This window comes from Wyeomyia smithii, chromosome 2 (assembly GCF_029784165.1).
Source record: "Wyeomyia smithii strain HCP4-BCI-WySm-NY-G18 chromosome 2, ASM2978416v1, whole genome shotgun sequence".
In the NCBI taxonomy this organism is placed as follows: Eukaryota; Metazoa; Arthropoda; class Insecta; order Diptera; family Culicidae; genus Wyeomyia; species Wyeomyia smithii.
This window is the reverse complement of record NC_073695.1, coordinates 13,154,604-13,181,102: the sequence shown is the minus strand read 5'-3', so window position 1 is coordinate 13,181,102 and position 26,499 is coordinate 13,154,604. Positions and strand designations below refer to the sequence as shown.

At 44.1% G+C, this 26,499-nt stretch overlaps 2 protein-coding genes across 5 annotated transcripts in view; one reads left to right on the top strand and one right to left on the bottom strand.

Moving 5' to 3' along the window:
• LOC129725703 (uncharacterized) overlaps positions 1–9,935 on the bottom strand; it is a 106,776-nt gene extending 96,841 nt beyond the window's left edge. The window contains exon 1 of the mRNA XM_055681796.1: positions 9,819–9,935. The gene's annotated coding sequence lies outside the window, so the exon portion shown is untranslated. The remainder of the gene's footprint in view (positions 1–9,818) is intronic.
• The window catches only part of LOC129725702 (rap guanine nucleotide exchange factor 4), a 523,900-nt gene that overhangs the window by 286,761 nt on the left and 210,640 nt on the right, over positions 1–26,499 (top strand). The window lies entirely within an intron of this gene.

Below are 26,499 nucleotides of genomic sequence, written 5' to 3'. Positions count from 1 at the left end.
GGCAACTTTTCGCATTAGCTACATGGGTCTTCCCCAGGGCTCATGTTTAAGCCCCCTTCTTTACAACTTTTATGTAAATGACATCGACGAATGTCTGGCAAATTCATGCACGATAAGACAACTTGCAGACGACAGTGTAATCTCTGTTACAGGAGCCAAAGCTGCCGATTTGCAAGGACCATTGCAAGATACCTTGGACAATTTGTCTGCTTGGGCTTTACAGCTAGGTATCGAATTCTCTCCGGAGAAGACTGAGATAGTAGTTTTTTCTAGGAAGCATGAACCTGCTCAGCTTCAAACACAATTAATGGGTAAAACGATTTCTCAGGTTTTGGTACACAAATATCTTGGTGTCTGGTTCGACTCTAAAGGCACCTGGGGTTGTCACGTGAGGTATCTGATGAAAAAATGTCAACAAAGAGTGAATTTTCTTCGTACAATAACCGGACAATGGTGGGGAGCCCATCCAGGAGACCTTATAAGGCTTTACCAAACAACGATATTGTCTGTTATTGAATACGGGTGTTTCTGCTTCCGCTCCGCAGCAAACACACATTTGATCAAACTGGAGCGAATACAATATCGTTGTTTGCGTATCGCCTTAGGTTGCATGCAGTCGACCCATACGATGAGTTTGGAGGTTTTAGCTGGAGTACTACCATTGAAAAACCGCTTCTGGAGCCTGTCTTCTCGTATTCTAATCAAATGTGAGGTCTTGAACCGTCCCGTGATTGAAAATTTTGAAAGGTTAATCGAACTTAATTCTCAAACCCGTTTTATGACATTGTATTTCAATCACATGTCCCAAAATATTAACCCTTCTTCGAATATTCCAAATCGTGTCGACTTATCAAATACTTCTGATTCTACTGTGTTTTTCGATACATCCATGATAGAAGAAACTCGTGGAATCCCGGATCATTTACGCGTGCAGCAGATCCCTAAAATTTTTTCCAATAAATATCGAAACATCAACTGCGACAATATGTACTACACTGACGGATCACTTCTTGATGGGTCCACTGGCTTCGGTATCTTCAATAGCAATTTAACCGTCTCCCATAAGCTCGATAATCCTGCTTCTGTTTATGTCGCAGAATTAGCTGCAATTCAGTACACCCTAGGGATTATCGAAAAAATGCCCACGGACCATTATTTCATCTTTACGGACAGTCTCAGTTCCATTGAGGCTCTCCGATCGATGAAAGATGTTAAGCACTCTCCGTATTTCCTGGGGAAAATACGGGAACATCTGAGTGCTTTATCCGAAAAATCTACTCAGATTACCTTAGCGTGGGTCCCTTCTCACTGCTCGATACCGGGTAATGAGAAAGCGGACTCTTTGGCTAAGGTGGGCGCAACAAACGGTGATATTTATGAAAGACCAATTGCCTTTAATGAATTTTTCGCACTTGTACGTCAGAATACGATCATCAGTTGGCAAAATGCTTGGACCAGAGGGGAATTGGGAAGGTGGTTACATTCCATAATCCCCAAAGTATCGACGAACCCGTGGTTCAAGGGGTTGGATGTAGGTCGGGATTTCATTTGCGTGATGTCCCGGCTTATGTCCAATCACTATAGATTTGACGCGCTCCTCCGTCGTGTTGGGCTCGGGGAAAGTGGTATCTGTGCCTGTGGTGAAGGTTATCACGACATAGAGCATGTGGTTTGGTCATGCCCTGTACACCGTGACGCCAGGTCTAAATTAATAGCTTCCCTGCAGGCCGAGGGTAGACAGCCGGCTGTTCCTGTTCGTGATGTCTTGGCGAGCCGTGACCTATCCTACATGTCCCTTATACACGTTTTCCTGAAATCCATCCACGCCCCAGTCTAGTCCCGTTCCCCTCCGTCTACACCCAACAAAACGACAAGAACACGTTTGAACCTTAAGCACAAAACCAGCAACCAGACCCCGCACAATAGAACCAGGACCCAAGGACTACGAGCCTCTGTCCCAACTCACGACATCGTGGCTCAGCAGAACGAATCCATACATGCCATTCGACGATTATCAGACGACCATTGAACAACAAAACACTGATTGGAAATCCCATGCTAGTTTTAAGTTAGACTTAATTTCAGCTCGTAGTCGGCAGCGAGGATAAAAAATTTGCTTTAGTTTTTAAGTCATCAGATATAATTGGCGCCGTTAAACATTAAATTGTATTTGTGCCGTGTCAAATAAATGTTATGTGAAGAAAAAAAAAAAAAAGTTTATTATTCTCTTTTGCTATCGTTTTTCCTCGTGCGACGAGCCACGTACGGAGAAAAAAACACAACGAGTTGCGCGGATCATTCTCTTGAAAGAGCTGTATATAGTCTAGTTATGTATTTATTATTTCCGAGTGAGCAATGCATCAACATTTTGTTACGCACTGAGAGGATTCAAGTTTATTCATTACTTGAACACATCGCAATCTGTACAGTTTGGGACAAAACGACAATCGGGACATAATCGTTTCGTTTCCATCGCTCATCACTATCTTCGTCGCGTCGATGGTTGGTGTGACACTCAGAGCACTACGATGAACGTGCTACATTCTTTTTATATAGGACACACTATTGTTCCCGTTTATATCATTCGATATTCTTTCTACTAATCCACAGACAAAACCGATCTATTGTACACTCATATAACTTTAATAAATCCAAACCAATTCCAAGTCTTAGCCTGCTACTCAAACGGAGCACATCTTTTGATGAGAAACTGCCCAATCAATCTGATAGCACGCTAAAGTGGTGACCCCGACGTGATCGGGCACGAAATCGCTGATCTTTCTTTTTGACTACGGGTACCGAGAATCGCCAGTTCGAAGTAGTTTTACGGTCGGTTAGTGCAAACGCAAAATGACGACGGAGGACAATAAAACCATCGTTGAGTCGATACACGCGCCGCGGCTCAATCCGCCCAGCATGGCCGACACGAGCATCGAGACATATTTCATGTCGCTCGAATTCTGGTTCGCTGCATCGGAAATCGGTTCCCATCCTCAGCAGGATTCCCGCAAGTATAATATCGTGATGGCACAAGTGCCACCAAACAAATTGTCCGAGCTCCGGTCGATTATCGAGGCCACTCCTGCTGCCGAGAAGTACACTTACATCAAAGCGAAGCTGATCGAGTACTTTGCCGATAGTCAGCAACGCCGTCTGCAACGTGTTCTGTCCGACATGCCTCTGGGGGATCTAAAACCCAGTCAACTCTACAATGAGATGAAACGGGTGGCTGGCGATTCCCTCGGGGACAAGGTGTTGCTAGACCTGTGGGCGCCCAGACTGCCGCCACATGCACAAGCTGCGGTAGTCGCTTCAAAGGGAAACGCGGCAGACAAAACCACCATCGCCGACGCCATTGTGGATTCAATGGGCCTACGAAAAATTAACGTCGTCGAATACAATGGATAAAATTCAGCGATGGCGTCCTCCAGCGTTATGGAAACTGCAGCCATCGATCCGATCCAAGAGTTGAAACGTGAGATCGCTGAGCTCACCAAACGACTCGAAAAAGTACTGCCCGGTCAGAGGAATGCTCGCGGTCGGTCTCGTTCACATTCTCGTGTAGCTGAGCAGCGAAATTCTTGTCGCGAGAGAGAACCATCAGTAGGATTGTGTTGGTACCATCGAACGTTCGGAAACGATGCCCGCCGGTGTCGCAAACCCTGCTCCAACGGCCGGCAGTCCTCGTCCAACCAGCAATGACGCCATATTGCTGGTCCTGTGGGGAAAATTAGTGAAGTTTCCAACACAGCCGCAATCTATCGCCTAAAAATTTCAGACTCTTCTACATCTATGCAATTTCTCATCGATACCGGCGCTGACGTGTCTGTGGTATGAAATCAGACAAAGTGAAACCATCAGCAGTTAAATTGTACGCCGCAAATGGGACTGCTATTGAAGTGTACGGTGAGGTGTTAATTAAAGCTAATCTCGGTCTCCGCCGCGAGTTTTTGTGGACTTTTATTATCGCCGGTGTTGCGTCGGGCATAATCGGAGCAGATTTTATATGCAACTTTGATCTGTTGATCGATTTGAAACGAAACCGCCTTATAGACAATACTACTCGCCTCGAGTCGGTCGGTTCCCTCACTCTCACTAGCGACTATTCAATAAAGACTTTTAGTGCCGTGTCACCATATGCCAGCATACTGGCAGAATTCCCTAGTATCACCCGGTTAGCACCTCCGGGAACAGTTGGCCAATCTTCGATCGTGCACCGGATTGTAACGACCGGTCAACCAGTTTATGCCAGGCCCCGACGTCTCGCGCCGGACAAACTGGACGCCGCTCGTACCGAATTCGAGCATTTAATGAAGTTGAAAATCTGTCGCTCGTCCAGCAGCAACTGGGCCAGCCCACTCCATATGGTGAAGAAGGCGGATGGCTCCTGGCGCCCATGTGGAGACTATCGTGCCCTGAACGCCCAAACCGTACCGGATCGCTATCCCTTACCGTACCTGCAGGACTTCACCACCATTTTGCAAGGGAAAACAATATTCTCAAAAGTTGACTTGCAGAAGGCCTACCACCAGGTACCGATTCACCCCGACGACGTCCCGAAAACAGCCATAACGACGCCGTTCGGTCTGTTCGAGTTCTCCTTCATGACCTTTGGTTTACGGAATGCAGCCCAAACCTTTCAACGGCTAATCCACGAGGTCGTCCGAGGGCTGGATTTCGTGTTTCACTACATCGATGACATGTTCATCGCCTCGTCATCTTCCGAAGAGCACCGAGAACATCTGTGCCAACTGTTTGAAAGGCTCAAACAGTACAATCTTGCGATAACCGTCGCCAAGTGCGAATTCGGACGGGACTCGCTGGAGTTTCTGGGACATTTCGTTTCCGTCGCAGGTATCCGACCCTTGCCGGGACGTGTAGAAGCTGTTCAGAACATCAAGTTACCAGCTACAGTGAAGGAATTAAAGAGTTTTTTGGCCATGATAAACCTCTATCGGAGATTTGTTCCCAACGCCATCGAAGCCCAAATCCCGTTGCTGAAAATGACCCCGGGCAACAAACGCAACGATCGTTCGCCGCTAGTTTGGACAGAGGAAAATATCGCAGCCTTCGAGCGATGCAAACAACAACTCACTCAGGCAACTCTATTAGCGCACCCTTCCAAATCCGCTGAATTGTCCCTTTGGGTCGATGCCTCCGACATTGCAGCAGGAGCAGTGCTACACCAAATCGTCGATGGTGAAGTTCAGCCGCTGGGATTTTTCAGCAAAAAGTTCGATAAAACTCAGCTTCGCTACAGTACATACGATCGCGAGCTGACTGCGATCTACCTAGCAGTGCGGCACTTTAAGTTCATGTTAGAAGGACGAAACTGCCACATCTACACCGACTATAAGCCGATCATCTTTGCGTTTCCCCAAAAGTCCGACAAGGCTTCCGACCGCCAAGCTCGCCAGTTGGACCTCATCGGACAAATAACGACGGATATCCGGCACATTGTCGGCAGGGAGAATATCGTCGCCGATTTGCTGTCCCGCATCGGAGCCATCAAGGCCTTGCCTTCGCTCGACTTCAGCGCCCTAGCCGATGACCAGAGGACCGACGATGAACTTCTAAACATTTTGAAAGGTAATTCTAAATCCTCCTTAAAGCTAAAAGCTTTTACCGTTCCAGGCAATACAAAACAACTGTTTTGTGATTGCTTAGACGATCGTATTCGCCCATACGTTACGAAACGCTTTCGTAATACCGCACTAAAAGCAACGCACAACCTCTCTCACCCTGGCACGCGTGCAACGACTAAACTGATGACAGAGCGATTCGTTTGGCCGAGCATACGGAAAGACAGCATTTCTTTCGCCAGGAGTTGTTTGCAGTGTCAACGCTCGAAGGTGACTCGCCACATACAATCACCTGGGACTCGGTACTCAGCGCCCGACAGTCGATTTTCACACATCAATATCGACAAGTAAGGGCAACCGCTACTGCCTCACAGCCATCGACAGGTTCACTCGCTGGCCGGAGGCGTTCCCAATTCCGGACATGACTGCTCCAACTATAGCTGAGGCTTTATTCACCGGGTGGATTGCACGGTTTGGCACCCCAAACTACGTCACGACCGACCAGGGACGACAGTTCGAGTCAAATTTGTTCTCCGAGCTAAACCGCTTGCTTGGAACAACCCACCTACGCACGACAGCATACCACCCACAATCAAATGGCATCATCAAACGATGGCACAGGACTTTAAAATCTGCAATCCTTTGTCACGATCCCGATCACTGGAGCGAACATCTGCCAGTGATACTGCTTGGTCTGCGGTGCGCCTATAAAGAGGACATCAAGGCGTCGCCTGCAGAGATGGTTTACGGAACCACTCTTCGAATACCGTCTGAATTTTTCGTGGACAATCCGGAGAAACCTAACGAAGCTGAATTCGTCACTAACTTGCGCAAAGCGATGCGGAATTTGCGCCCGAAAGAGACTGCATGGCACGGTAGTCGAAAAGTTTTTGCTCATCAGAACCTGCAGTCGTGCAAGACCGTCTTTGTACGCAACGATACAGTGCGACCATCACTATCGCCTCCATACGAAGGGCCGTTCGAGGTGGTAAGCCGATCAAATAAGTTCTTCAAAGTCAATATAAAAGGGCGGACAGTCAGCCGCTACAACACCCACTACGGATCCACCGACTAGGGTCACTCGTTCGGGTCGACAAGTTGTTATTCCACTTCGCTACCGCTGCTGGAACCTAGTCTAGGAGGGGAGTACTGTAGCGTCACCATCAACATTTATTTATTTATTTATTTATTTATTTATAAGCAACTACCAACAGACATAAATAGCTAGTGGTTAATATGGTTAATAATATAAAACACTACGAAACAGAGAAATAAATTTTGAGCGTAAAACTCGATGCGATAGATGAAAATCAAAGGCAGATGGAACTCGGTTGAAAGCTCGCTGAATACCAGTGATGGCACCGTTAGCACTGTAGTTAGTGCGGCGGAAAGATAGTTGCAGCGTAGATGACCTCCGCAGGTTTCTAGATGGCGTGTTTAGGTTGATCAAGCGGAGAATGGCTGGGCAATCGATCCGGGATGTCAAAACGTCCGACACTACCATGGCGCGTGCTGTTTCTCGACGAAGCTGGAGAATATCGAGCTGGAGAAGCTGGCAGCGGTCCTCATATCGGGTATTGCGCATGGGCTGTCGCCAGGGGAGCATTCTAAGTGCGTAACGCACAAACCGGCGCTGGATGCTTTCGATGCGATGAATTGCGTTGTTGTAGTGAGGAATCCAGACAGTAGAGCAAAATTCTAGCGAGGACCGAACAAGTGAGCAGTAGAGTGTCGTTAAACATTGTATATTTCTAAAGTCCCGCGTCAAGCGACAAATCACACCCAGTTGCCTAGAGGCTTTAGCAACAATGAACGATATATGTTGCTTGAAGGTGAGTTTGGAATCAAGGAGGACTCCAAGATCCTTGACGTGTTCGACTCTCTGTATTGGAGTCCCATCCAATGTGTAATCGGAATGTAGTGGGCGGTGCTTTCTGGTAAACGTTATCACAGAGCATTTATCGGGGTTAAGTATCATGCAATTCAACTTACACCAGCGTGCAAATAAGTTGAGCTGTTGTTGAAGATGAGTGGCGTCTGCGACGTTTTTGATTTCATTGAACAGTTTCAAGTCATCAGCGAAGGCAAGGCGGGGACATTTTAGCGAGTGATGTACGTCATTGAAATACAACAAAAATACCAGCGGGCCAATCCCGGAAGTAGCAACAAATGATTCCGAAATTTCGTCGCCGATTTTTACTCTAAGAGTTCGTCCTCGCAGGTAGGATTCGAACCAGTGGAGCAAGTTGCCACTAAATCCGTAGCGGTCGAGTTTGGCAACAGTGATTTGATGATTTACTTTATCGAACGCAGCTGAAAGGTCCGTGTAAATCACATCGGTTTGACATCGTTTGTCGAAGCTATCAAGCACGTAACTAGTCAGGCAAAGCAAGTTTGTAGCACAGGAACGTTTAGGAAGAAATCCGTGTTGGTCGTCCGCAATAGAGCATTGGCAATGAGAAAACACTGGTTGGAGGACGACTAGCTCCAATAGCTTCGAAATTGCACACAAAGCCGAAATCCCTCTATAATTGTCTATTTTCGAGCGATCGCCTTTTTTGTGGACCGCAAACAAAAAGGCCTGTTTCCAAGTTGTGGGAAATCTACCAGTAGCGAGTGATAAGCGAAACAAGTGAGAAAGCGGTGTGACCAAACCAGTAATGCATTTTTTAAGTAGCGTTGCTGGAATACCATCCGGGCCTGGGGAGTACGAATGTTTCAATTTACTAGCAGCGGCGAGGATAGCATTGTCGTCAATGTTGACCGAGGCGATGGAGCGGCCAGGGAAAGGAACGTTATTAGCAGCATCAGAAATGTCCCTATCCGTTGGTGTATCGTTGCTGAACACGCTTGAAAATTTGACTGCGAACATTCTGCAAATAGAGGCAACATTATCCGCTTTCTCACCAGCGAATTCCATCGTGGATGGAAAGCCTGATTTCTTCCGTTGTTCGTTGACAAAGTTCCAAAATTTCTTTGGATCGGCTCGCAGTTTACCTTTTATATGTAGTCTGTAGTTAGAATAGCACCGTCGGCGAAGTCTCTTATAATCGAGGTTTAACTGTCGGTAGTGTTCGCGAAGTATAAGGGCACCACTCGCTGAGAACCTCTTCAACGCAGAATTTTTTAACGTTTTTAAGCGTCGCAAAGCCGGTGTCTGCCACGGACGATATTTCTGCGATCGGTTCCGTGTTTTAGGGACGAAAACTTCTATCAGACCGTTTAAAATGACGGAAAAATCGTTCACAGCCGAATCGATGTCAGTTGAATTTAAAATGCCAACCCAATCGACAGATAGTAACGCATTTATCAAACCGTCGAAGTCGGCTCGCCGAAAGTTGAAATTAAATCGAGTGGAAGGTTCCCGGCAGTCGATTTTGAATCGATCGACGAGAGACAAAACAAGTGCCGGGTGATGAAGAACGTTTTTTACGAGTGGATCCGGTGCGTAAGCCAAGGGCGGTGCCGTGTCATTAGTGCTGACGAAACAGAGATCTAGACAACGGCCGTTCTCGTTTGCTTTACAATTGATTTGCTGCAGTCCTGCGGCGCTGTAACCGTCCTACAGATCCAAGGCGCAGGCATGAAAAGTGGACTGGTTCGGGTCTGGATAAAGAAAACCGTCGCGGGAGGGACGCCAAAATAGGCCTGGTAAATTGAAGTCCCCAATAACGATAATCTCATCGCACGGCTTAGCTCTGGCGGCTATCGTTGACAACGACTGAAGATGAGTGTCAATCAGTAGCTTGTCGCGTGTTCGATCCGGTGGAAAATAGACAATGCAGATGAATAACTTTCGACCAGACAATTGAACGGACACCCAAACCTGTTCAAGAATGTTCCAAGAAGAACATCATCATCATCATCACTATCTTCGTCGCGTCGATGGTTGGTGTGACACTCAGAGCACTACGATGAACGTGCTACATTCTTTTTATATAGGACACACTATTGTTCTCGTTTATATCATTCGATATTCTTTCTACCAATCCACACACAAAACCGATCTATTGTACACTCATATAATTTCAATAAATCCAAACCAATTCCAAGTCTTAGCCTGCTACTCAAACGGAGCACATCTTTTGATGAGTAACTGCCCAATCAATCTGATAGCACGCTAAAACAGTAATAATAATACTTACAAAACAGATGTCAATGAATGCCAAAAGCGCTTGTACTTTTAATGATAAAATAAGTTTTTTTTCACTTCCAATATTAAGTTTTATCGCTTACACAATCAAAGCCAGCAGCGATAGTATCAAAGCGCAAATCTTTCACACTGTCCACAGCCACTACTCTGAATATGTCCCGCGCTCGCATTGCACAATCTGCCGTAAATGGCACCTGTTGTCACCACCTTTTCCAATGGAGCTTTCCTTTGTCTGAATATCTCCCCCTATTCGGCACCATATGAGGCTGAGGGTGCGGTTAGACGCCTTTTCCGAATAGCAGACTGCCTCTGATTTGAATTCCAAGCACCAACGCCTTTTGCCTAGCGAAAGAGACTGGATTCCAGCAGCAGCACAAAGTCGAAACGTAAACTCCCCTGCTGCGAGCGGCGGGATCGAGAGTGAAATGGCTTTGTGGTGTTTTTGCTTCCGAGCCCTGAAAAGGCACACTGCGGGCCGGGAGCTCTTGACCAAGTGGCAGTGGGTTTTATGGTCAGCGCTCAAATAGGCCGTCGTCGTCGCTTTGTGCTACCTACGAAATCCACTTCACGCCAGAACCAGAATACGGTCATAGGCTGGAGTACGACGAGATGAGATCTATTTTATCGCATAACCAAATGACCTCCATCGAATGAAACTGGTGATAACTTAGATTGGTAGCTATTTTTAGAATTTTTATATCTCGTCATAAAAAAAAATGGCAGAATGAACTTATTCAATTTTCCAGCTCATGAAACTCTAATTTTAATGAAATTGACCAATTTCAATGGATTTGTCTAGCAACATTTGAGTGCCTTGTATCGAACAGTTAAACTTTGTTCAGACTAAAACACACGAAACTCGTTGACAAAAAAAATCCGACTATTGCGAAGTGATAACACCGTATGACAACTTGTTGAATCGGTCTCAGCTGAAAAAGTTTTCCAATCCTCTAGCACATGTGTATCGAATTGTACGAATCAGTTCGACATTTTTGAACAGCGGAAACCAATTGCTTGGCTTGTCGATTTCATCCATCGAAAACCATATAGTTGAGGGATTTTACACAAATGGAGCTTCAAGAAAAAAATAGTTCAAAAGTCGAAATCCATTTTCCTCAAACATAACATTTTCAAACATTACAGGTGCCTCCAAACTTGCGAAGTTTCACTGCATTCTGAGGGGGTGAATTGAAGTGAAACCCCTCAGCTGTGGGTCCCCTTGTGTTTCACTGGCTGCCAGCGGACCAAAACCCATTGCACCGCCATCAAGACCAAGAGAGCGCGCACGTCGACCAGATTCGACAGCTGTTTCCTTTTGTGCTGCCAACTGCGAAGCACCTCGAAGTAGATAACTTCATCCTTCAATAACTATTTCCCACTTTTTGCTATTTTCAACCCGCACTTCGCAATGTTTGCCGTCTCCACTTGATATGTTGCCAAGATTTGCTTTGTGGCTCTCCGCCAAGAAGACCAATCATAGGGATATAATGTTCTTAAAGTGTTCCTGGTGGCACTTTTTATGTGGAGTGGAATGGTGACTTCAATCTATTTTCCACTGATAACAAAGGCGTCCATCGTCTTCTCCGGGAAGCAAGGATGGCATCGTTCGAATTTCATTCCTCCTCCTGTTCGCCGGCGTAGGATGACCATCCTCCATTTAATCCCAGATGCCTCACTTAACTCGTTTAGGCACACTAATAAAACCCCATCGCACCACACCAACCAAGCGAATGCCACTAACCCGGATGAAAAACGGCCTCTCAAGACACGACAGTAGGATGCCTGTCACGATTCGGAAAATAAAAATTGTATAACTTGGCCCGTAAAAAAACCGGCAACCGCTTCATCAGTCAGTCTTTTTTAGAGCGAAAATTCCATTCGGGCTGCGACAAAAGAGTGCCAGGATCCCAGCAGACCAGACCGAACCGGTGACTATTGCGAGGAAATTAAATTAAAAATTTAATCTGAAATCAAACAAATGTTGTTCCGATGTTCCTTTCGCCTATAATGGAGAGTGAATTATGTGACCCGTTGACTGGTTGATATAACGGGAAGAGTCAAACTCCCGGTGCGATATATGTATAGTAGTACGTGTACGTGTGAATAGAAGTGTAATTTACGCGCACAGAAGCACGGAAGGAAACTGTAGATTTCCTTCAATCTTTGTCGGCGTCGAAGAGAGTCAAAAAGGGTATGGGGTATGGAAGGAGAAGATACGGTGGCTATCGGGTATCTTCCAGTGGTGATAGCACCAATCAAGAAGCGGTGAACGGCTGCGGCAGCTGCTGGTGCCGGCTTAGATGGAAGAAAAAGGTAAATTTAATGGATCATTGATCCGGAATAGATGAACATATTTTTGGCCGGGAAATAAGGAGTATTGGATTAAGCTGCGGGAATTATAACAGATTAACTTTTTGCTATTAGGCACTGTGGCAGCGCAAATTGGTTTCCTTGCATGACTCGGAAGTAAGAAGCGGATAATGTTGTTACAGTTTGGCAGACGAAATTTTTATGGTGTTTACACACACACAGAAGAACAGCATTCATTCCTCATTCTCAACTCAATTCTATTCAAAGTAAGTAAAGGGGCAATGTCATTCACGTTTTGAAGTTTTACATTGAATACAAAAATTTATCAAGGTTACCCAATAATTAAATTTAAAAAATGTCGTCCATTTGTCTCCATCTGCGATCTGGTGAAGAATATTTCTCTTCAATTTTTTTTCCTAATTTGCAATAAAAAAATTAGACAGACATGGCGAAAGTGAATTTCCCATGGGCGCTCCGTTTGTTTGTTTATAAAATTTCTTTTTAAACGCGAAATATTTTACACTTTTAAGATTTCAGATATAAAGTATTTGATTCATAATACCACCTTGGAAAATAGAAATTCACTGACAATTTGATAATATTTCATACACAACCTGTCTACTCTTATTAACGAAGATCAGTGTAAAATTTTCTCTTAGCTATTCAAATGCCTGCCTGAAACCCCCCACAAAGCATAGATCGCACAATTCTCCATCTAAACTAATTGAATAAATCTAAAGATGCAGTTGTTTCGTTATTTTCTGAACAATTTATCTAAGCATTGAAGAAGGTTTCACAATGGGTCAATGACTGACGGTCAAATGATTGCTTCTAGTATAAATTTTCACTCCCTCACAAAACAATATACTTGACCAGTTCTCAATTAGAGTACCTGTCGGCTTTGTCAGTGTTGCAGACTTTTTTTTTACTTTCGAACTCAATATGTGTTATCTTACCTGGAACAGCGAGTTTTTCTTGTCGCATGAATAAATCACTTCATTCACAGCTCAACATGGTTATCGTTTTTAAACTGTAACTCATTCAAATATTTTAAACTGCCTGAGAAAACATTTACCAAACACATCTTAGACGCTGGCAATTTTTGAATATAAACTTGTTCACCTTCGAATAGTCCGCCGCACAAAAGGAAGCTTATAATGCATGCACTTCGAACACTTACGATTATTGAGAACTGCGGTATCAATACCAGAATAAAATTGAGCTCGAATCAGAGCAAAGGTTTTCTACGGCACAGCATATTGATGATATAAATCTTCTGATCAGCTCACCAGCGGATCGCCTGCATCTGCAAGATTCACAAAACCAGTGAACCAGTTCTTACGCTCTTTTCATTTCACTTTTGCTAACTAGACAGCCTGTAGCAGCTGGTTTCTGTGAGTTCTATTGCAGTTTTACGCGCGACTTCGCGCTTCGTAAGAGGGATGTAAAGCTTTCACATGACTCTCGCTTGCTGTGTCTGGTAATAAATTATTCCGAAGCAAAATGCATGCACACCTATTTGGCAAAGCAAACTGAGTATTTTTCACAGGCGAAAAGTTTTAGCATACACCGCACTTTTATTGGGTAAAGATCCAAAATTTCCTGCAAGAGTAATTTCCGATGAGGCATTCCATGAAAAATGAGAGAAAAATACTACAAGGTATACAGCCTTAGAGGTTGTATGAAATGTATACATTACATGCTGCGATAAACTGTTCATAGGCAACATTACCGTTTTTATTTGAAAGTCGTTATTGTAAAACTAACGATGCATGAATACATGAAAATTTTACACTAGTAGTAGTTGCGAAAATTCTCATAACTCTTATCTTCAAGCATCTATAGTTCTGAAAAGTACCGATTCCATAATATTCAGTTAGAAATTCGTTCGACAGAACGCACCATCGGTAGCATTGAATATTTCGCTTGACAGCGTAATAAAGTTTGCTCTCCACTGTGCCCTCCAGTAGCTGTGCCAGCAAAATATCTTGCAGCGTTCGACGGTAACTGTTGCTGCCGTATGCAAAATAAAGGTAACATGCTCCGCAGTGCCTGGAAGTTGACTCGTATGCAACTCTCGTTTCTCAATGTCGCGTACCTCTAACAGCTATACTTCACTAGCTGTTGTGTGACAAACTAGACTGAAGCTGATTTTTTTACACACAGTCTTTTGTATCGAGTTCAGCGTAGATTTTTGCCATGAGGGCGTGGTCACGTAGTTTCGAGAAACACAAACGGAACAAAACACTTTTTGAGTTAAAATATGTAGGCAGTGGAATTTATTCCGTCCATGTTATTGTTATCCGTGCTCGGGAAGCAAGCCAATAGCGAGGGAAATGTATGGGAGAGCTTGACCTTGGAACTTTTTCACCATTAAGCAGTAAAGCAACAATGTTAAACATTATATCAAACAATTGTTACACATTTTATCTACCCACCGACATATAAATGACTAAAATGCATTAAGTCGTTCGCTTGCTATAATCGTTTGAAATCTGACGCAGCATTTGCCAATTTCATTTTCAATTTCTTAAAATGTAGTATAGAAAACAAAGACGTAGTCCTACGTCAAAATTTTTTCTGACACTTTATTTCCGATTTCGCTTAAATTTTTCACAGGTTTTTCCTTTTTGATAATAATGTAATGTGTACTTTTTGATATATTTAATATGTCGTGGCAATTTGGAAAATTGCGCACAAAAAAAATTTACAGTGTTTATATTTTTCTAGAACCACAATTTTATTACCTAAAACTTTTCTGAAGATACCTTTTCAACCAAACAAGCAGTTTTTCTGTAGTAAAATTTTTTATCTAAACATAGGCCCTTTTGAAACAGCAGTCGCGCGTTAACATAAATCGCGGATATCATAAAATGACCTTATTATCAGATGTTGTTTATGAGACACGACCGCAGACTTGACGTAGAATTACGAAAGCCTGTCTTCTGTCAATGTATTTTTTTTGTAATAGATTTGGGAATACACTCGATTGGGGTTAATCAATTTATTGAAGCGTTGATTTTGGAGAGCCATTTACCGATTATACGGTATCTTTCTGATTTTCTTGTCATTCTTTGCTCCGCACACACCGCAAACAAACAAACAAACAAAATATAACGATCATTCACACACGTTACCGGCATACTCACAGCTTTTTGCAGCTGAAAGCACAAGAGACGCGACAGTTCCGGAAAAAATATTAACACGTCCGGACATGTTTAGCAATGCTGTACAGTGCTGCTGTCCGCCGGTTGGTCAGTCTGCTGTTGAGAAATGCGATCGAATAAGTCGCCTGCTAAGCCTTGCTGCGCTAAAATCATCCGATGCTTTGCCGGCTGCACGTAGAGCTAGTTTCCAGTAAGAGTCAACCGTCCTCTTGCTGCAGTGACTGATTTTACAATAAAGTCAAAATTTCTGCATGCTAGCCTTTATACGTGAGTACTGAGAGTTGATCTTCCGGTACAACAACAAAAACAAATTTGATGTAAAGTCAAATCATTTTAATACTTTAGCGTCGACAGTGCTCGGGAAGAAAGTCTTGTTTCAGCTCTAATTGGTCGAAACATGCGTTCAATAAGGCTCTATATTTTTCAGTAGTACAATAGTTAGCTTAAGGGGTTATATACCTTTTTAGTTTTCAAAAAACCGGAAAAAATTATTACATTATCTTCAAATGCAACATCTTGAGAACATTTCCACAAATTTTCATAAAGATCTGAGCAATAGGAAGAAAGTTAGAGCGATTTGCAACGCACCTCGCCACGGCCGCATAAGCTAAACTTGAAACTTTACAAGCGATTATCTCGGAATAGTTTTTTTCCGGAAAATGACTTTGCCGTGAACCTGATTGCGGCAAAACTACTGAACCGATTTCCTTCATCTTTTTTTTTAATTTTCGTTATAAAATTCGCCGGTCCTTGAACGATCGCTTTTTGAAACATACAGTTACATTTTGCCGCAAAAATTTTTTGCGCTCAAAACGTGCATTTCTTGGGGAAAACGTTCCCGTTTGCACTGAAAACAAACTACTCATAAAAACGATCGTTCAAGGACCCGGCACACTTCTAAACTAATGAAATAATATGAGTTTTTTGATTTCGGTTGATCCGCTGAGTCTCTATCAGGATCACCGCAAGCCTCTGCAAAAAAATAGCGTTTCGGGGAAACGGCCACTACTCCAGTAATAATTGGTATATCTCAAAATCAAACGTATTTTCTGGTTGTTGATAAACTGTACTTTCAGAAAAATACCTCTTTGATGCAATGAAAATGGTTCTATGCACTTGAAAATAAATTCAAACTTCCCTCATTTTTCTCGACCAAAAAGGTATATAACCCCTTAACAAAATCAAAATTTTCCGCATTTTGGTGTACGCATAACTATGTTTCAAATCGAGTACTGTATGAATTAGGAAAATCCGTTGGAAACTGACTGAGTTTGAAGCATTTGAAAATAGATGATTTTCGTGACCCTTTCGATTTTTTGGGTTTTTGAATTTGTATCCCAATATATGTTGCCGTCAGACGTTATTCTACGTCAAAAAAATTGTTGTACAACATTGGTAGTTTGTTAATTTAAAGCAAGTCTGTATAATATAGTTTTTCTACATCTTTGAAAATAACCGATTTAGAACTCTAATTTTTTACATCGAAACTGACAACTTTAAACACTATAAAAAAATAAATAAAAAAAAAGTATTTTTATGTCATTTCCGATTTCGCTGGAATTTTGTGCAATTTCTTTTTGATAAAAAGGTCATTCTACAATACAAATTCTTCATCAAAAAATGGGACAAACAAATAAAATATTTTATATAAAAAAAAACGATTTGTTTGATGGAATATTTCAGCAAAGTTGTTGGTAATAAAATTACGGTTCTAGAAAAAATATACACATTATAAACAATTTTTTTCTGAGCCAAATTTCCAAATTGTCAAAAAATTTTAAATATCTCAGAGAGTACCTTTTTTTGAAAATCTCATTTTTTACACATTTAGGACAGTAAAGTTTGCTACAATCTGTTAAAATTTGGTGATGGTAAAATGAGAAAAAAAGTTAAGAATTTCGAAAATAAAATATTATTTGAGTGAAAAAGGTTTGTTTGATGTAGGATATGTATTCAGCAAAAATGCAGATAGCATTTTTGTCGTCCCAGGAAAAAAACAAATCCCTTGAGAAAAAAAAATCTTCTTTCGGACAGTCAAAATCATCAAAAATTGAATATCTACAAAAGTCTGTTTTTTAAAGACCCAATTTTTTGTTACGAAAACTCCGCGTTAATGTCTAAACATTGATGCTTCTTGGAATGTGGTAGAATAAAAGCTAAAATATTATGATTTTTTGAATACCACAAACAAAAAAAAAATTTAAACTTATTTACAGCGTATGTATTTTGAAAATATAATATTATCATCTACAACTTTACCGAAGCCACAATTACCGATAAAACAAACCGTTTAGACGCTTAAAATACTTTTGATCCTCAAAATACACTCGGCGCAGGAGAATTTCCCAAATTTTGATTTATGTAATTACAAAACCCGATACACCAAGTTATGGATGTCAAAAATATGACGCTTTTTTTAAACTTTTGTTCAAACGCCGGCGCTTACAGGTCAAACTTTGTGTGTTCTATCGTTTACTCGCAAAAAAAAACACGAAACGACCATTTCACCAGCTGTTCCTGTTCAGTGCAAAATTGTGCGTTTTTAGCGCAATTGTTGATGTAGTTTGGAACCAGTACAATGATTGCGTGTTGGGCATAAAGCAAATCATGCTCTAGCGTTTTTTCAATGTATTTGGCAGCACCAAACTGCTATACTTAAAAAGTTTCCACTGGTGTTAGTATCCCCTAACTAACACGCTGAGAATCCTGAGTAAGAATTCCCAGGATTCCTATAACTCGGTGATGGAATCGTGAGAGGAATCGTTTCTGCGATACGTACAGAATCTGTTCGAATCGCATACGGGAAACCTTTTCAAGAATCCTCAAAAACTCAAACGAATCGTGAGAGGAATCGTTTCTGCGATACGGACAGAATCCGTTCGAATCGCTTATGGAAAACCTCAAGAATCCAAATTTAAGAATCTCGGCGACTCGGCGACAGAATCGTGAGAGGAATTGTCGCTGCGATCCGGACAGAATATTTTAATGCGGTTTTTACGAGGATATTTTTTACGCGGTATTTTGAATGAACGCGTATTTTTAGGCGCATTTTCGAATCAACCATAGTTTCTTAAGCGGGATTTCGGATTACCGCGGTTTTTCGACGCAGATTCCATTTCCGCGTATTTGACGTGGTTTTTCACGAGGTACGTATTCCCAGCGTAAAAAAAACTTAGTGTATAGCATAAGACTTAGGAAAACGTGTCGTAATGTGTCTATCTCTTTTCCAGATGAAATTGAAGAATCTAACCATATTATACTCGTCACGAGAGACGGTAAACATAAACTTATTTTCAAAGAGCACATTGAGAGTATACAAGCCAAGTGCATCAAATATACGAGATGTTTATATCCTCTCATTAACAGGAATTCTAAACTTTGTTTGAAGAACAAACTTTCGATTTACAAACAAATTTTTAGACCAGCAATGCTTTATGCTGTACCGATCTGGTCAAGTTGCTGTTCAACAAGGAAGAAAACGCTCCAAAGGATTCAGAATAAAATTCTGAAAATGATTTCGAAGCGTCCTCCTTGGTTTGGTACACTCGAATTACATAGACTTACTGGTGTTGAACCATTAGAAGCTATGTCAAATAAAATTGTTAACAATTTTCGACAAAAATCGTTGCAATCCTCAATTGCTACGATAAGCTCTCTTTATAGCCAATAAGTTAGCAATTAAGTTAGTTGTAAGTTTACTTCCCGTTTTCTGACAAGTTGGTTTAAATCCCTACGAATGATAAGGTCTAATTGCGAAAGCAAACAAATCCTAACAATTAAAATTACAAATTTCTAACAGTGTTGAGAAGTCACCATTTGTGGTTGGACACACATACTCATTATTCACTAATATTTATCATAAATACTTAAGCTACTAACAAATCCCCCCTTGAAAAAAAAGAGACGGTAAACTTGGTCCCGTTTTGGATCAAATTGCGTTTCTGAGAAAGTTAGGGTAAGGGACCCATAATTCGCCCTGACCCCATAATTCACCCACCCACTAATCAACGAATTGTTTACGGGGTTTGTCATTGAATTATGCCAAATAATAATTTATTTTCAATCTCAGCTGTTTCTTTTTTATGTTTAAACACAGTTCTAAGAGTTGACACTATATTGCGAACAATGAAAAAAAAATAGGTGGGCGAATTTTGGGTACTCAAATAAAGTGGGCGAATTATGGGGTCGTTACCCTAGTTTTTTCTTTCTCAGAGTGTTCTACTTCCTAATTTAATCCTGTAACGATTTCATCGGTATTCGGTTTTTTGTAGTACTAGTAGCATTGAATGGAAACATTGCATATTCTCAATATCTAATTCTATTCTACTAAGACGCTCAATGTAAAACTTATTATATTTCAGCCAAACTAGATTCCCCTTTTTTGGCTACCTCTGATCTGAACCTCAAATGACATGATTTAGGAAGACCAGAAATCAAATATATATATATATATATATATATATATATATATATATATATATATATATATATATATATATATATATATATATATATATATATATATATATATATATATATATATATATATATATATATATATATATATATATATATATATATATATATATATATATATATATATATATATATATATATATATATATATATATATATTTGGCAGAGCTGTATGCCACCACGGGTCGGTATTTGGCGATTACCGTAGGCCACGGAAGTGCTAACTGCAAGAACGCAGTCCCGGACCATCAGCGAGAGCTAGCCTAGGTTGTGGTGAGACTCAGGCATTGGGCCGCCGAATTCTCACAAAAGCCACATTATCCGGAAGCAGCTCTGACGGAGCGAATAGTGCCGCTCCCACCACCCAAATGCACTAATTCGCCCATTGGGATTGATGCCAGTAAATTCCCAATTACGGTAACTGGTCGCAACGCCATATGATAAGAGTCGGATTTCGTTTTCGTACCACGATTCTGGGCTGGCACCTGCGCCGAGCTCTCTTAGTAAGGTCGTGTGACAACGGCTTGAAACGGCGAGACAACAACCGGTGCAGGGGTCTCCGTCCCGTAAAACCTGGCAGGCCTTCCAGTACGTTCCAAATTCATTGCCCGGTGGGAACCGGGCAGGAGTGGGATCAGATGTCCTTTCCTGACTTGCGCCGGTCGGGGGTGTCATAGTTGCTCATAAGGCGCTATGGCAGCCGCCCCTAGCCATGGCCTCACTGCTTCGGCATAGACTACCATGGGACCAGATAGGCGACCACTCCAGTATGGATAAGGATAGCGGCTGGAAGGGGGACCCACTTAACAAAAATGAATAATGAACATAATGAAGATCAACAATTGGGCGCAGATGGGTTGAAAAACCCGTTTGCACGAGGAGGCATCCAGAGGTCTCCGCCGAGAAAGGCGGAGATGGATGCAGTAAAGGACGCCTGCGAAGACGGCAAAGGCAGTACGCCTACCGGATCGACGCAAGACATCGCAGTGGCTGGTCCACTGTTGATAAAGGCGGTCGGAAGACAGCGAGACACGCTACCGAAGGTAGTAGCGCTGTCGGAGCAGCTCGATGCCATAATCGAGTTTGCGAAAAGTCGCACCAACACGACGAAGTACCTGAAGCAGGCTCTCTACATGCTTCGGTCCTCCGTCGATGCTGCGAAGAAGGAGCACGCCGAGCTCAAGGCAAGAGCGGTGGCTGCAGAGAAGAATGCAACGGAGGTGACCGGAAGGGCGACGAAGTCGGTCCAAACGGACACCTGCATGTTTGCAGCGGTTTGCGCCTCCGGGTCAGCCGCAAAAAGAGCAAGGCAGTCTCCGGGGGAAGCCCCCGAGAACAGCAAGAAACGGTTGGTTGTGCTAAGCCCGCGAGATAGCAAACGGCCTCCAAGTCCGCCGAAAAGTCTGCCGAAGTGGCAGCTACGGGAAACCCTTGGGTTACCGTGGGAGGAAGGAAGCGCCAAAAAGACAGCAAGCGCAACGACGAGAAGGCGACAAATCGCCCAAAAATGGGAAAGAAGGCGCGAAGCAGGGGCGACGCCCTCATACTCAAGACGGAGGGGTCCAAGTACTCCGAAGTCTTGAAGAAAATGAGAGGCGAAACCCAGCTCAAGGATCTGGGAGCGGATGTGCGGACCATCCGTCGTTCTCGCACCGGCGAGATGATCCTTGAGCTCCGTAAGGATGCTAAAAACAAGGGCGCTGCCTACAAGACGGTAGCCGAGCAGGTCCTCGGGAAAGATGTGCAAATTCGGGCACTCACCTCAGAGGTGACTCTCCAGCTCAAAAACCTGGATGAAATCACCGAGAGGTGCGATATTGCACAGGCCCTCAAGGAGAAGTGCGGAGTGGAAGTAGCCACTGGGGTAATTCGCCTCCGAAAGGGTCCAGCGGGGACCCAGGTGGCCACTTTCCGGCTTGCATCGACCGATGCAACTCTGGCCCTGAAGACAGCCAAACTTAAGGTTGGCTGGTCAGTATGTCCCCTGAGCATACTCCAGCAGCCGGACGTTTGCTTCAGGTGTTTCGAGGGAGGACACAAGTCCTGGACCTGCAAGGGGCCCGATAGGAGCCAGTTATGTAGGCGTTGTGGTGGTGCTGGCCATAAAGCTAAAGACTGCGGGGAGCCTCCCAGGTGCTTGGTATGTACTGGAAAACGGGACGCCAAGCACTTTATGGGAGGCCCACGGTGCCCAGCCGGTAAGGCGGCCACGAAACCACGGGCGTGAGGGTGACACAATTGAACCTGAACCATTGCTATGCGGCACAGCAGCTGCTATACCAAGCAGCGTCTGAGTCGCGGTCGGACATCGCAATCGTATCGGACCCCTACTGCATTCCTCCCTGAAACGGTAATTGGGTTGCAGATAAGTCCAGTACGGCGGCCATATGCACGACCAGCAAGTTCCCGGTTCAGGAGGTTGTGTCAACCTCAAATGAAGGATACGCGGTTGCCAAGGTGGACGGAGTGTTCTACTGCAGTTGTTATGCTCCGCCGCGTTGGTCTATCGAAAGGTTCACCCAGATGGTCGATTTGTTATCTATGGAGCTGACGGGACTAACACCCTTAGTAGTGGCGGGCGACTTCAACGCTTGGGCTGTTGAGTGGGGAAGCCGCCGCACGAACCGGAGGGGTCAGATCTTGTTGGAAGCTTTGGCAAAGCTCAACCTAGATCTGGCCAACGTTGGAACCAAGTGTACTTTCAGCAGAAATGGTGCGGAGTCGATCATCGACGTGACGTTCTCCAGCCCAGGACTGATCGTGAACTGGAGGGTAGACGATGGCTACACCTATAGTGACCACCAGTCGGTCTGCTATAGCGTAGTCCAGAACGTGAGGCGGCAAGCGACGGGTAGAGCCAATACTCCGACCGTCCGCGGGTGGAAGACATCGCATTTCGATGCCGAGGTATTTGCAGAAGCAATGAGAAGAGAGCGCGAGGGGGGCAGTTGGCTCCGCCCGAGTGCTGACCAATTAGTTGCCACATTATCGCGGGCGTGCGACGCCACCATGCCTAGGACCCGCCAACCTAGGAATGGTAAGTCACCGGTATACTGGTGGACCGACGCGATAGCGGACCTCCGTAGCGCGTGCCTCCGTGCAAGACGGATGTTGCAACGTGCACGTACCGATGCACAGAGGGTAGAGCGTCGTGTAGTATTCGGATCTGCAAGATCGGCGCTTAAAAGTGCGATAAAGGCGAGCAAAAGGGCCTGCTTCGATAGGCTATGCGCGAGTGCCAATACGAATCCGTGGGGCAACGCCTACAGAGTCGTAATGGCGAAGACCAAAGGCGTGTTGGCGCCTGCAGAGCGATCACCAGCGATGCTGGAGCGTATCATCGAGGGACTCTTTCCACGACACGAGCCAAATCCTTGGCCTCCGGTTGCTGAGTCTCACGTCCGACGTTCCAGTATCTCAGACACAGACCAGGGACGGTCGGCCAACCTGCCGGGCATCCAATCCGTGAGAGACGGCAGCCGTGCAGAGGTTGTGGAGGAGGTAAGGGTTACGAATGAGGAACTCATCGTGATCGCCAACTCCCTAAAGGTGAGCTAGGCACCGGGACCGGATGGAATCCCGAACTTGGCCATCAGGACGGCCATGAAAGTGGCCCCCGATCTATTTCGAGCAGTCATGCAAAAGTGCCTGGATGACTGCCTCTTTCCGGACAGGTGGAAGCGACAGAGATTGGTGCTGTTGCCGAAGGCTGGGAAACCGCCAGGGGACCCATCGGCATACAGACCTATCTGTCTGCTGGACACTACGGGCAAGGTGCTTGAGAGGATTATCCTCAACAGACTGGTGAAGTACACAGAGGGTGTAAACGGTCTGGCAAGTAACCAGTTCGGCTTCCGGAAAGGTAGATCCACGCTGGATGCTATTCTCTCTGTCACCAAGACGGCAGAGGTAGCACTCCAGCGTAAGAGTTGGGGCATTCGCTATTGCGCAATCGTCACGCTTGACGTGAAGAATGCATTCAATAGCGCCAGTTGGGACTCCATAGCGCTCGCGCTTAGGAGCATCCACGTACCGGTGTCGTTGTACAAGATTTTGGAAAATTATTTCCAGAATCGGGTACTAGTTTACAACACGGAGGAGGGTCAGAAGTGCGTCCCAATCACCGCAGGGGTACCGCAAGGTTCCATCCTGGGCCCGGTGTTGTGGAATGTCATGTATGACGGGGTGTTGAAACTAAAGTTCCCTGTAGGGGTTGTGATCGTCGGTTTCGCAGACGACATCACGCTAGAGGTCTACGGCGAGTCGATCGAAGAGGTCGAGTTGACGGCCGCGCACTGCATACGCAAGGTCGAAGACTGGATGCACTCTAGGAAACTGGAGTTAGCGCACCATAAAACGGAGGTTACGGTTGTGAACAACCGCAAATTAGAGCAACAGGCGGTGGTCAGAGTCGGTGACTGCACCATTACCTCAAGGCGTTCCTTGAAGCTCTTGGGGGTTATGGTTGACGATAAGCTCACATTTAAGAGTCACGTCGACTATGCCTGTAAGAGGGCTTCAACGGCCGCTGCAGGACTATCTCGAATGATGTCCAATAGCTCAGCGGTATATGGCAGCAAGCGTAAACTTCTTGCCAGCGTGGTTTCGTCCATACTTAGGTATGGTGGGCCAGCGTGGTCCAAAGCGTTAGGTACCAACAGTCATCGTCGAAAACTGGAAAGTACCTACAGGCTCATGTGCCTGAGGGTTGTGAGCGTGACCGTACAGTGTCATACGACGCAATCTGCGTCCTGTCCGGCATGATGCCTATCAGCATAGCCATTAAGGAGGATGTAGAATGCTTCGATCAACGTGACACAAGGGGTATACGAGGCACCAGAAGGTCATTCTCGATGATCAGATGGCAGCAGGAATGGTCCAATTCCGCAAAAGGTAGATGGACGCATCGACTTATTCCGGACGTATCCGGATGGGTCGGGAGGCGCCATGGAGAAGTTAACTTCCACTTGACACAGATTCTGTCAGGTCATGGTTGCTTCAGGCAGTATCTACACAGATTCGGGCATGCGGGGTCCCCCATGTGTCCCGAGTGCGCGGATGCGGAAGAAACTGCTGAGCATGTCTTCTTCGTGTGCCCTCGTTTTGTGCATGCGCGGAGCGACATGATGGTAGTGAGCGGGCCAGACACCACTCCGGACAACCTAGTTCGGAGGATGTGTAAAGACCCAAACATTTGGAGGGCGGTTTGTACAGCCGCCTCTCAAATAGTTTTAGAATTGCAAAACAGGCGACAGGTTGACCACCGACACGCCAGTGTTAGCTAACGGCCAGTCTCCAGATTAGTTAGCTAAGTTAGCAAAGAGATCTATAGAACCAAGAGGGTGCACAGAGCACAAAAGCCGCTCCCCGAAGCAATACCTAGCGGTGGTCCCGGGGAGTATTATGGGCTGGAGACTGGAGGGGTTTTAGTGGGTCCGGTCACTGATTCAAACCAACCCCACACTCCCTGAGGTTGGTCACCTCAGGGGTTTGGATGCAAATTTCCCCTCCACCTGAAACAAAAAAAAAAATATATATATATATATATAGGTATCACCAAAGTAAACTGAACACTGCGACTGTACATGGACTGTACGACTGAACGAGGACAGACTATTCGAAATGACTGACGTCCGGTTAGAAAAACTCATATATACGTTAGTCGCACCCATAGATTTCGCATACATTCCCTAGGATTCCTCACATTGGAATCTTATAGCGTCCTCACATTGGAATCCTGACGAAAGAATTCTCAAGAATGCCCTTTATATGGGACTGGGATTCTTGAGTGAAAATCGTGTTATGAGAATTCTCCGGATACGAAACCTTTGACTTTAACCGTTTTGTGCTCGAAATTCTTATATCTGTTGTGATTTTCATTTGATTTCGATTGCACCAGAAGATCCAGTAACCTATCTACTTTCAAATTAGCGTCAGCGGTGCCCAAGAATTCTCTCATTCCCTGAACTCCGTTATTCCGACAACTGAGGAATTTTATGAATATTTGTACAAAATTTAACAATTATTGGTTCAAGATACGTAAAAATACTTTAACAGGCCATTTGTATGGGTTTGGGTATTTTGGTCTTTCCGGAATAGATTCAACTGGCGCTTCTAGTGACCATAAAAACAATCGAATAGAACAAGGTCAAATACCATCCAATATTGGTATATTCGGAACCGGGATGACGTCCAGAGACTGGAAAACGACCCCTTATGTCAATCTGAATAGCAAGATGGCGACTTCCGGTTTCTATAAAACAACTTTTCAATTGTTTCAAGCCTTTCGCAGTGTTTTCAGGGTCGTTTTCTAGTCACTGGACATCATTTTGATTTCGGAAGTACCCATATTGGGTGGTATTCGACAACTTTTTATTGTTTCCCAGAAACCGGAAGCCGCCATTTTGGAATCCAACATGGTGTCTGGAGTCAGTTTTCGGTCTCAGGGCAACACCCCGATTCCGAAAATATCTATATTCCGTGGTATTAGGTCATTTAGGTTATTTTGAGCTTTTTCATATAATTATTTTTTTAATTTGTCTTTTAACTTTTTCCTTAAAACAATAAAAAAATTTCAAAGTGTATATTTTTTTCGGAAATACAAAACTGTTATGAACAACTTTGCCGAAGAAGTCACAAATTGTTATGGCTTTGAAATATTTGTAATACTACAAATGATAATTTGTAACCTTCAATACAAAGCATTTTTAAATTGCTTCTTAAAAATAAGTCGCGTTGCAAAAAAAAAACGCAAAATGGCATCTTTTTTCCATATAAACGTTTATGCAAAGTTTCAGCCGAATCAAAAATA